This window comes from Euprymna scolopes, chromosome 25 (genome assembly GCF_053919585.1).
Source record: "Euprymna scolopes isolate OS-2025 chromosome 25, ASM5391958v1, whole genome shotgun sequence".
Classification (NCBI taxonomy): Eukaryota; Metazoa; Mollusca; class Cephalopoda; order Sepiida; family Sepiolidae; genus Euprymna; species Euprymna scolopes.
Window position 1 is genome coordinate 22,446,667 of NC_136506.1, and position 13,620 is coordinate 22,460,286.

At 35.1% G+C, this 13,620-nt stretch overlaps 1 protein-coding gene across 1 annotated transcript in view; it reads right to left on the reverse strand.

Annotated features, from left to right (window-relative positions):
* LOC145247284 (all trans-polyprenyl-diphosphate synthase PDSS2-like) overlaps nt 1–13,620 on the reverse strand; it is a 654,453-nt gene that overhangs the window by 202,291 nt on the left and 438,542 nt on the right. The gene's annotated exons all lie outside the window — the stretch shown is intronic.

The following is a 13,620-nucleotide window of genomic DNA, read 5'->3' on the forward strand; positions in this document are numbered from 1 at the left end:
ATAAAATGGGTGACCATTTGGGAATTCTAGATCCTGTATGTGCTCTCTGCTTATCTCAGCATTGTTTCCAGTCAGTCTTGAGTCTCTCCTTCCCATTGGACCCAAGCAGTACAGATGCAGGAAAGGTGTGGTTGGAGATTGTGCAACCCTAGTCTCACAATTACATGTGCAGTTACCCTTAGTGGCGGCCATTGTCTTTTAAGACTGAATGGAGGCATCATGTAATCTTTTCTAGAGTGAAAATTTTATTGTTTCATCCTGTTTATAAATATGTAATTAATTTGATTTATTGCAATTTTAATAGGAATATGTGAAGCATACATGCCCCCCCCCGCGAGTTCACAGTGAACAATGTATAAAAAAAAATGAGTAAGTTCAGCATTTGCCCCCCCAACCCCCATTTAGCCCCGAAAGTTCCCAAGGCCTTAACATATGAAAATTTTAGTTCAGCACCATGCAAAACTGCTAAACAGACATACACAGAGAATTTGGGGCAAATATGGCAAAATAATCCCAAAAAATGGAGTGCTTTTATTGGCCCTAAAAGAGTCCCTGGGTCACACCCAAGAGTTATCGCGAAGTATAGACAAACAAAATTACATAGAAATCAGTTAGTTACAACTTTTCAGAAAGGTTTATAAAAATCCAAGGCATCAATTTTTTTTTAATAAGCACAAAAATGTCAATTTTAGTCATTTTAACCCAAAAGGCACCCCTAGGGGGGAAACGAGAGTTTCCCCGGAAAATCCATTTTGTTACTTTTTTACTCATATCATGTTTAATGTTTGTGCAAAATTTCCAAAAATTCCAAGGCGTAGTTATTGAGAAAAGTGCGGACAGACAAACGGACGAAGAGACAAGGGTGAATTTACAGGTCCACCCTCCTTTTGTCATGAAGCAAAACTAAGATTGAACTCTATTTTTGCCATTTGATTGTTGAAAAGTCATCATCTGCTGAAACGCCCCCCCCCTTTTTTTTGAATACTAGCAGAGATACCCAACGTTGTCCGTAATTAAAAGATGACCAACGAATCTTTCACACTCCTGTATATTTATTGTCATCGAAATTGAGTGAAATGGCCATTTGAAAACAAATCGATTGGCTCCTCTAGAGGGGAACCCATTGCGGTACACCAGGAGGAAGCCTCACATGTCTCCCTACAATGACATAATCCAAAATATATAGTAGCCTGCATTGCACTGTAGAGAACCTACTGTTGATAAGTTAACATGCCAGAAATCTAAATTAGAATTGATGCAGTTTATACGGATAAACTGGTGAACAAAACTTTAAACAAGTGTTTCTTTTTTTTTCTACAAGCTTGAAATCCCCATACTTTAAAAAGTAAATATTCCTCCCTAAATCTGAAGAAAACATTGTATACTTTTTACAGAAATTTTTCGGAAACATGAAAGCCGAAAAAAAGGAAAGAAAGCAACAGCTTTTAGACTTATTTTTTTTTTTAGATTTCCACTTAATAAGAAGACATAGAAAGATTAAAGAAATTTCATTGTTCAAAAAAAAAAAAAAAAAAAAAAAATTACACACGTTTTTTTTTTTTTGTTCGTGTACAAATGGTGGTTTACTAATCCTGTTGAAATTCATACAAAAAATACAAATGAAGATTCAGAAAATATTGGAACTGAAAAAAAAAAAAAAACAAGGTTATAAAAATAGAACAAATCTAAAGTTTTCTATAATCCAAGAATCAAAGAAAGTTCTGTCTGGCATATTTCCATTTATAGTCTAAAAGAGAAAGAAACTTATGCATAGAATGTATGTTTGTGTTCATGCATTATATATATATATATATATATATATATATATATATATATATATATATATATATATATACGCACACATTACACCATTTTGAAGTTCCAAATAGCGTCATGTAAGCAAACTATAAGGAATTTGCTGCTTCTGTTCGAATTTTCGGATTTTTTAATTAAAAACGCATTTTATTTCCTTTTGGTGGACTGACTGTTTTTATTTCTTCTGAGGAGTTAAGGGCGAAATAGATTCACCGATTGATATAATAATTAAGCGATTGATTTTGTGCTACGAAACACAAACAGACTCAAGAATTGTGTCAACTGAATTAGAGGAATAAATTGTAAGATGGTCAACATCATGAAATATGGATTATAGACTTTTGTCATTCATTCATTCATTATATATATATATATATATATAAAATGAAATGAAATACACATCAAGTGCGTTTGAAAGCCAAATACAACGTAATATTAGGAAAATAAACAAATATTTTACTTGTTTGAAATTTATCACGAATATATTTCAGAGGTATCCTCCATCTTCAGTGTGTTGTTTCTTTTTTTCTTTTCTTCTTCCTTGCCATGTTGTAAATTTGGAGAAAGAAGTCTGTTTGTAAAGAGCTGCGCGTTGTTTCTAGTGGTTGTGTTTTGAAATGTTTGAACTGTGCGTAGCCAACGCGAGAATAACGTTATTTTATTCAAATTAAAACAACGTTTCTATATGAACTCTCATTCTTTGACGATATATATATATATATATATATATATATATATATATATATAGTAATTTATAAAATATATATGGCGATTAAGCTACACTGAATATTCTGCGTTTCATCCACTGTAGGATTCGTCCTACAGTGGATGAAACGCGGAATATTCAGTGTAGCTTAATCGCCATATATATTTTATAAATTACTAACTAGCTCTACCTACATATTGAGCACTTTTGAAGTAAATACTTAAAGTTTACGCATAAATCTATACTTCCGTATATTAAATTTATGTAAGTAAATGAAGCAGTTATATATATATATATATATATATATACACACACATGGCATATTCCTATTGACGCACTGGTTCTCGTCAGATCATCAAAGTTAATCAACATTGTGCCTGGCTAGTACCACATGGGTGACCATTTGGGAATTCTAGGCACTTTATGTGCTCTCTGCTTATCTCAGCATTGTTTCCAGTCGTCCTGACCTTCCAATTGCCACTGGTATTTAACTATACTGACTCAGGAGAGGTGTGGTTGCAGATTGCACAACTCTCACCAGAAAAATTTCACATGCAGGCACCCTCACAGTGGGTATCCATAGTCTGTCAAGACTGAAGGAAGCTACCATATATATAGTTATAAAAATGTATATGGCAATCAAGCTACATATAATTTTCCACAGTTTAAGACTATTTTATTATTGTGTAATACAGTTTGCATTTAAACCCCTGATGACTAATTTTTTTTTTTTACAAGGAAGTCACCACTTATCAAGGCCCGGAGGCCAGTCGGGGGTAAGGGTTATTGCGTGTACAGTAATCAATGGGATAATATCGTAGTAATCGCTAGTAATGGAGATCTGATAAAGTGTCTTACTTAAGGGGCGGTTCATCAGGAACTTGTTTATGTTGGACTTGAAGACATCCAAGTTGTCGTCAGGTGAGAAATAGGCAAACGGAAGACAGTTTCACAGGCGTGCACTTCTTAAGAAAGAAGCTTTGTTCATGGAATCTATGTCTTGATTTAGGCACAGATAAAGAGTGGGGAAAATTACTGACAATGGTTTCAGCTAGATAGGTGTTTTTCGTAACTGCTGTGTTCTAAAGAGTTTACTTATCAGTTAATTAGTTTAGGAGTGAATCCTATATGTACAAAGATACATGCTTTACATAAATAGAGATATAAATCCATTATGAGTGTAGCAATGAAAAAAATATGGTGGAAATATAAAATTGCAGAATCACTGACACCCGATATCTTAAGTGAATAAAAAACGAAAAATAGAATTCTTGATAAATCGAAAAGAATCGCCGAACTTCCATATTTTTTGTACGAAGCATGCAATTTCTTATCTTCAACTAACAAGTTTTTTTCTGTATTTTTTTTTTTTTTCATATCAAAATTCTTGCACACCTGCTGCAAACCACAAGACAAAGCAAGCGCTCGGAGATCACATTTATCAAAGTTAGAAACAGAAAAGTTAAAAAAAACAGAAAAGAAAAGAAAATAGACAGATAGAGATGCAAATCATTTGAATAAGTTTTAAATTCACCCGAAAAGAATTCGATAAAAAAAAAAAAAAAAAAAGCTTCCATTCTACTTTTTGGTTTAATCTATTCCGCTTCAATATTTTTATCTACCCATCCAAAATGTCTCCCTGCAGTGACTTAGTCCAAAATATATAGCAGTCTGTAGTGAACCTAGTGATGAAAAGTTAACATCCAAAATTAGGCAGTTTTTTTTTTTTTATTTACTTAATTGTCCTTTTTACTTTATGAATTTGAAAATAGTTTGATGTATACGTTTATATACAATTATTACAGGTCAATATTTTCCAGAAGTGAAGCACCCAATAGGGTTTTAACTAAGTTAATGCAAATGTGCTCAATACCAAAGTAGAGCACTGTAACGAGATCATCTCAGGGAGTGATACAGCTCCCCCTTGTAGGAGATTGAGATCCCCTAAACATTGAGTAAGGCTGGGTAATTATGCTGATATAATTTGTTAAGTATTATTGGGTGCCCGGGCAGCGGCGGGTAACCTAGGTGAAAGGCTGAATTTATTGTGTTTTTGTAAAACATACATAATTTTATTGTTTGGGAAAAAGGACAAGAGATGTCATTTGGAAAGCTAGAGCGAAATATAATCTCGTTCTTGGTTTTAGCAAAACCCAGCTCAAGGACGTCTGTTTTTTTTAGTTTAAGGTCAGGGGGGGGGGGGTCAACGGTCAACCCCTGCGAGCGTGGGAATGAAATCGAGCTGTAATCCCAGGTTTTCAGACCGTGCAAGGAATCAGAACTTCCCTGGAATAACGTGTTGATCGATTGATTGGTCTAGCGGTTTACCCCAACCAAACCTTTTCCTCAATATATAAGCAAATGCTCGCAAATGCAGTCAAAATTAAGTGCTTATGTTTATGCAACTGTACCAACTCATTCACTTAACTTTGTAATCATTTAATTTCCTTCCTCTGCCCTCTTAGCGTCGCGGTAAGATATGAGGTTTTCTTTCATTTTCTTTTCCGCTTTTGCCGCAAAGCTTTGGGTTCAAGCCTACCTGCCTACTAACACTTTTTTTTACACACACACACACACACAGACAAACACACACACACACAGACAAACACCCAGGCAATGCCGGGCAATCCCACTATTTTAATATATAAAAGGCAAAATGTGTCTATGTGTGTGTGTGTGTGTGTTAGTAAGTCTCGCAAAAACTTCCGAGGGTTAGAGTTCAAGCCTGCCTACTACCACTTTTTTCTTCTTTCTCTCCACCCACATGCCTACTGTTGTTTTGCCCCCACCCCCACTATCAATTTATTTTTTTATCCCCATACCATCGAGTTCCTTACTCGACCCAAGCAACGGCAGGGAAACCTGCTACTATACAACTTTTTTTTAACACCTTGAATTCGACCCCCCTCCCCCACTCGGGGGTTCTTACTACACCTCTACACACCTGGGCAACGCTGGGTAGCCTGTTAGTCTATATATCTATAAAAGTGAAAATTTTTGTGTGTGTCTGTACATTTTCCTACCAAATAACTGTCGATTTTTCGGTCTACAGACTTAAGATTTGACATAAGGGGTATTGAGATTTGGGAAAATCTTTTTAATCGGTTTTCGGCCAGAAATTTGGCTGTCAAGGGGTCAAAGTTCAACGACTTGACCTTTGAAAACTACCAAACTCATCCCCCAATTTTGGGTCTAAAAACTTGAAATTTTAAATATAGGTTACTTGGACATGGATCAAAGCATTTAATTTGGTTTGAGCCCAAAATAATAAATGTTAAGGGGTCAAAATTGGGGTCAAAGTTTAAAAAAATTTGACCATTGCGGTCTCTACCAAATTACTCTGCTAATTTCTGGTCTAAACATTTGAAATTTTACATAAAGTGTATTCAGACATAGGGAAGCTTTTTAATCAATTTTTGGCTGATAATTTGGCTGCCGATGGGTCAAAGTTCAAAAGATTTGACCTTTGCGATGTCTAGCAAACTATTCAGCCAATTTTGGGTCTAGACATTTGAAATTTATACATAACAGGTATTCAGACATGTGGTAAGCATTTTAATGAGTTTTGGGGCGAAAATTTGTCTGCCAAAAGTTCAAAGTTGAAAGAGTTACCCTTTGCAGATTCTACCAAATTCCTCTGCCAATTTTGGGTCTAAACACTTGAAATTTTAGATGTAGGTAAATTGGACCTGGGTAAAACTTTGCATTTTGATTTAAGACCAAAATAATACTAAGGGGCCAAAATTGAGATCAAAGTTAAAAAAAAAAATTGACCTCTGCAGTCTCTACAAAATTACTCAGATAAATTTTGGTTTAAACATTTGAAATCTTTCATAAAGTGTATTCACACATAGGGCAAGTTATGAACAGTACATAGGACCCAAGCAAAGCCGGGCTGAACTGCTAGTTTATAATAAAAGACAATTTCAAGAACCCTAGTGAAAGATATATCTTTCTTAGAACAGTTCAGATTTTCTATTAAAAAAGAAAACAGTTGAAAATTAAAAGTCGAAAAGCGAATAAAAATAGGAAGACTGATCTTTTTTTTAATGTTTTTACTAACAAAATATATTTATAAACTACTAGAAGATGTACCCAGCGTTAGCCAGTATTAAACGTAACATTAAATTCCTTTAAAAAAATAATAATTAAAAACAAAAACGAAAGAAACTGAGACATGTGCATGAGAGTATTGCTTTTTTCTAAACAGTTCACATCTTGTAAGTAAAAAGTAAAATCTCAAGCGGAGATCGAAACCAAAACAGTGAGTCAAGTACGATAACTCAGCTCGCCACAATCTTTAAAAAGTGTTTTCAAACATCGTGATACAGTTGATAAACAGATAAAAATCCAACGACCCCCCCCCCGCCTCTCCAGTACCAATTTTTCAATTTTTTTTCCTTAGCAGCCCTTTTCTCCGGATGAACACGGATTAAAAGTGTTACAATATTTTTTTACTATAATGGGGTATGATCCCGCATAGTCTGGAGATTCTATTTATAAACGATGATGCTATGAACTGACGAATCGAATTAATTCACGTTCTGCTACCAACCAATCAGAAACCAGAATTGCTCCATAAATATTAAATCTTTCCGTAGCAATTTCGCATATGTTTTTTTCTGTCTCAACACGGGAAGAATCTTTTGCTCTGTGGATTCCAACTCGAGAACTGTCTACTGCAAACCAGTCACCTCCCAGGACTTGTGTAGAACAACGAACCATCGGAAAGTGTTCGGAAACTAAACATGGCTTACACTTCAAGAAAAAAAGTTTTTCACATGTCTGAATACCCTATATACCAGATTTCAAGTCTGTAGATCAAACATTTGTTGAGAATATAGGTTGAGAAGTCTCTCTCTTTCTTTCTCTCTCACACACACATTCTCACTTTTATAGATATTTAAGAGCTTTTATGTTGCTTAAGTATCTGGATGAATATTGAAGAATTCATAATAAAAAAATTGGGACACATTGAAATGTCGAATCACGAAAACTAGAAAAGGAAAAAATATCACTAATTTAAAACGTGAGGAAAAAAAACCCCCGTGAAATAAAAAAATTGCCGTGTATGGGAGCGATAGCATATAAAATAAAAAGGGGGGGTGAATCAGGCAACAAAAAGTGCGAGAAGTGGGTTAAAATAAATGACAAAATCTTGATTTGAAGTGGAGGCAACGAAAATCAGAATTGTTTTGAATGATAAACCCCAGACATTGTTTGGATGAAAAAGTGATTTTGCTTAAGAAAATAAAAACTAGATACTTGAAGAAGTTTTTGTTGACAGCTGAAAATGAGCACATGAATAGAATTTCTTTTTAGCACACTTCACTAAAAACCAAGATGGAAGACAAAAACATGTGAATGAAGAGAGAGTTCCTATACTTTCTGGGATTAATGTGTAGCATCTGTCCTATCGTGTCATAAGAAAAGAAATCATTTTTGAGATGTTTATGATGTCTTCCCCCCCTCCCCACATACCTCATTTTGCAGGAAATTTTAAATATCCTTTCTAAATACAATCCGTTTTAACAATTGGGAATTTTTAAAAGAAGTTAGTCTACAGAGTAAATGTGGTATTTTGGTGATTGCTAAAATTACAGTGATGGACACAGAATGAAAAAAAAAGGAGTAGAAGTGCATTTAGTTGAGTAGGATATAGAGGATAAAAAACGAGCTAGCACTTAACTTATAAAAGTTGTTGACCTTTTATGTTATTTAGATTATTCTGCCTACTGTTCTCACCTTGAGTGTCATTTTCACAACATTTTGGTCGATGTAACTTCCGACCTTCTTCAGGTGTATCTTGTCAAACTCGGAAATGTTTCTGTCAAACTATGGCAACCAAAAAAAAACAATTGTGAATTATTTAGGATCTCTATTCAGTAATGGCTGACGGAACAAGAGCATGCTACCCTCGTGAAGTAAATAAAGGGTTTCACTCGAAATTCCATTCAAATTCCTGAATTCGACAGAAACATTCCCAAGTTCAACAAGATACACCTGAAGAAGGTTGGAGGCTACATCGACCGAAACTTTGTGAAAAATCACACTCAAGATAAGAACAATAGTCCGATGAATCCCAATAATACAATTAACCAATCCTCATCTCAAAAATTCAGAAACGTCAATTCAGTTGATATAACCTGTGACCTTCTACAGGTATATCATGTCAAACATGAGAATCTGCAAAGAATTTTGAATGGAACCCTTTATTTAATCTACACGCAGAGCATGCTCTTATTCTGTCAGCCATGACTGGGTAGAACTCCTAAATAATTTAGCAATAGTATGTTGAGTGTCACTTACACTGAAGACTGAACCTTCAAACTCCAAAAGAGTGTAACTTACTACTGAATTTTACTAAGTACTTTATCCACTATGCCATGGGTCCTTGCGGTTGTAAGTTAAACTCTCCATACCATGGATGCTTGCAGACATATTGAATATTAATTTTTGGAGCCTTAAACTTATTCATCATCATTATTAATTACCACATTTTACTATATATATATATATATATATATATATAATATAAAGCTGAATGTCTGCGTGTGTGTGTGTGTGTCTGGTCACGAATAGGCTCCTATATGATTGACTATTTTAAAAAAAACTGATTACATATAATGATAGAAGATGTATCGCGACACAGGAATGGGTATGTTTGATCTGTCAGAACGGTGGTTCATTAAAATTGTGGGGTCTGCGTTCGCGCCTGGTCCACAAAGTATGGAAATAAAATATTTAAAAATAATAAAAAAAACGTTTACAAGTGTTTTTGATATAGATGTACATAATAATACTTTGATAAGTATGTTTTAACTTAAATATGGATGGTATAATAAAATTGTGGGGTCTGCGTTCGCGCCTGGTCTCCATAGACTGGAAATAGGCACGAACTTTAATAAAGACTTTTCATATCTATCTGCATCAGTATACCTTGATAATTATGTTTCAGTTTGAAGAAATATAGTAGAATAAAATTTTTTTTTTTTTTTTTTTACATGGGTGTCACCACTTATAAAGGCCCAGAGGCCACTCGAGGATAAGGGTTAATAGGTATACATTAGTCATTGTGATTTTAGCATAGTAAACAGTGGGAATTTTGTAACTTGGATTACTTAGGGGGACGATTCAATTAGAACTTGTTCACATTGGACTTTTTCTTTTTTTTTTTTTTTTCATAGGTATCAACACATTATCAAGGCCAAGAGGCCACTCAAGGATAAGGGTTAAAGAGTGTACAGTAGAAATTGGACAATATAGTAATCATTAGTAATGAAAATTTGTTAAATTTGATAACTTATATGGAACGGCTCATCAAGAACTTATTTACGTTAGACTTGAAGACAACCATATTGTAGTAAGCAGGAAAACGGAAGACAATTCCACAGGCATGCAGTTCTAATAAAAAAGCTTTGTTCATGGAATCTACGTTTAGGTTTAGGCACAGATAAAGAGTGGGGGGAATTATTGATAGTGTTTACAGCTAGACGAGTGTTTCTTGTGAAAGTTTTGCGAGGGGGGACCATAGATTGAATGAAGCTCAGTCGAACGCTTTCCATGAAAATAACGATACATCAGAGACAAACTCGCAACATCTCTTCTGTGAGATAGAGGTTGCAAGGAAGAGAAAAGGACATCTCCTACGAGGCTACGAAGTCTATTTTGAACTCTATCAAGGCAGGACAAGTCCTTTCTAGCAGCTCCTGCCCAGATGTGGCAACAGTATTCCATCCTTGGACGTACCTGGCTCTTATATAGATAGAGAATTGCATCAGCAGTGAGATATCTACTGGATCGATAGAAAGATCCCACCATTTTTCCAGCGGCCTTGGCAACAGATTTGATGTACGTGTTCCATTTAAGATCAGGAGTAATGGTCAAGCCCAGAAGCCTGTCAAAACTTGAGGCCTCCTGAAGACGAGAGCCATTCATTTCAATTGATGCCAGATGGGGATCAGAATGTTGATGATGTAAAGAGAGAAGCTTGGTTTTAGATGCATTAAAAGTAACCAGCCACTCCTTTCCCCATTCTACTACATGCTCAAGATCAGAGGAGAGAGAATTGGAGAGAACTTGGTCGTTTACTGTCTTAGATGTGCTACCATAAATGGTAGTGTCGTCAGCATAAATGTCTACAAATGATGTAAGGATGTGATTTGGAAGATCATTAATGTAGATCAGGAAAAGAGTTGGGCCCAGGATGGACCCCTGAGGGACACCGGCATTAATACTGTGGGCTTCTGATTTTTGCCCCTCAACTACTACTCTTATGAACCTATCAGAAAGAAATGATTTAATAATTGAGAAGACATTTCCAGCTATACCATATCTAGAGATCTTATGAAGTAAACCTTTATGCCATACCCTATCAAAGGCCTTAGATATGTCAAGAGCAATTGCCCTAGAAAGGTTGCCTCCGTCGAGAGATTTGCTAATCCTATGAGATATAACTGTAAGCACATCTGCTGTAGATCTAGTAGAACGGAAACCATATTGAGTGTCACTAAGAAGGTTATTTTTGTTGAGATGGTTGATTACTTCTGTATTTAACACAGATTCCAGCAACTTACTCATGACGCACAGGAGACTTATTGGCCTGTACTGAGAGGGGGATGAGCGATCACCTGAATTCTTAAATACAGGGCATACTGATGAAATTTTCCAGGGAGATGGGAAACTTTTCTCCTTAAGACAACGTTTAAATAGTTTTGTAAGTATGGGCGCTAGTTCAGGTTGAAGTTTTTTGAGTACTATAATTGGAATACCGTCCGGGCCAGTTGCTTTACTGGAATCAAGGTTTTTGATTAGCTTGGCAACATCACGTACAGATATACGTATATCACAGAGTGTGTTTTCAGATACAGGAGGAAATATTGGGGGTTGGCGGCCTTGATCGCAAAAGGTAGAATTAGCTGCAAAGTTCTTGACAAAGAGTTTGGCTTTGTCTGATGCTGACGAGATTACCTCAGGTCCATTGATGATAGTTGGGATGGAGCACACGCTTCTGTTCAGAATTCTGTTTGCTATTTGCCAAAACTGGTGAGAACCAAGCCGCTGCTCAGCTACTTTGGACTTAACAGATTGAGCATACAACCATCTTGCGCTCTTTATTACTTTTTTACAATGGTTGCTGGCAGTCCTGAAAGCGGCTTTAGTTTCCATACATCTATTATGTTGGAAACAGTGGAAAAAGTGCTTTCTGTGCGCAATGGCAGCAGCACATTCTGGAGATTATGGGGTGTTCGTTCGCACCTGACCTCCATAGAATGGAAATATGTTACAAAGTTTAATAAGGTTTTTTAATATAGATCCACAGAATATTGTGATAAGTGTTTCACTGTGAACAGATATGGTATAATAAATTATGGGGTTTATCTATTTTATTTTTACTTTCATCATATTTTGCTTTGGTTTTGATACCCCCAAATTCGAAGCTATCTCTTTACAACCCTTCCTTTTCATAACCTATCATACTTTCATTAATCAGAGTCCATTTTCTGAAGGTTGTTTTTGAACCCAGTCAACGACGGGTACTTTTGCTAGTATATATATAATCCTGGTCAAAATCATAAGACCACTTAAGAAAGTAAACGTTTATGCATATTATCGAATTTTTAATCAAATATATATATGTTTCAGAATAATGAAATACAATAAATCTGCTGGTGACAAATCCAGTAATTATTGGTCTTACAAAATATTATTGGATGTAATATTTTATATAAGACTATCCCAGCAAAAAATACAAAAAGAACACAGTAAAGTAAAATATTTTACTATACTGTATTCTTTGTCTTACATACAATTAAATTTCTATATTTGAAATTTAACTTTTTCAAATCACAAATTTTAAATTCATATATATATATATATATATATATATATATATATATATATATATATATATATATATATATATATAGTGTGAGTCACGGGAAACGGATGTTTTTAAGGAAAACAAAACTCCGCGAATATTTCAACAAAAATTTTATAATGTACATAAAAACATTTACTAAACTATGCCATTATGGAATATTTAGAAGCAAAAAAAATTATCTTAAGCAGGTTTAAAGACTACCTTTCTCACTACCCATCCCTTACTCAAGGAGAGCAAGGACTGTTCTAAAAACATCAGTTTCCTTGTGACTCACCCTGTATATTGTTTTATTTTACTTTAGTCAATGTTCTCAAAAATCAAGGGGCCTCCTTCCTGAGGCTAATACATACGAGACACATGGATATTCGAATAGTCCATTAAAGTGCTCTTCTACATTTCAAACACTAAGTTAGTAAAAAATTTTTCTCTCTTCAATTGACCATTTAATTATGTTATCTATATATATAAAAGCGAAAATGTATGTATGTATGTACGCTTCTCCTCGATGTCCACAAAAGGCTTCTTTCAGAGAAGAGCTTGCTCGGTTCACAACTTCTTAAAACTTTTTATATCATCTATAAATTGTAATATCTCAGAGTTACCCACGGAGCTCGCCTGTCTATTTAATTTTATTGACTTTCAAACGTTAATTATTCCACATTTCCCGCATCGGCACGCATTACATTCGGTTTTCGGTATAAAAAAAAGCGAAACGTTACTCTAATAACAGGCCGAAAGCCAGTTGTCTAAAGAGAGCTAAGTAACGTTTGTTCAATGTCGACTTCGTCATATCAGACTGTAGCTTTCATTTCGCTCCTCCTAACAAACAGGGAGCGGGTTTTTAAAAACAAACAAACCGATTTATTCACCCCATTCAAATCTGTCCCGCACAAAATGCTAACTGCTGAATACCTATCGCCATCACGTCAATCAAAAACGCGCACCTGTTTTTTTAAACACTTTACTATTTTCCAACTGCGCGTCGTGAAGGCTTCATTTTATTTTTTCACGGGCACCTGTTTTTTTTTCACATACCCCGAAAAACACCCGGGCAACGCCGGGTACCCCTCGCTAGTACTATATAATTCTAGTGGTTAGTTGGTCTTACTTGATTGCAGAATAAGAATTAATTTAGTCTAGTGGATAATCCAGTTTTGTGCTGTTATTTGAGGCAACATCACTTGGAGAAGATGCACCATCTATAATATAAATCTCA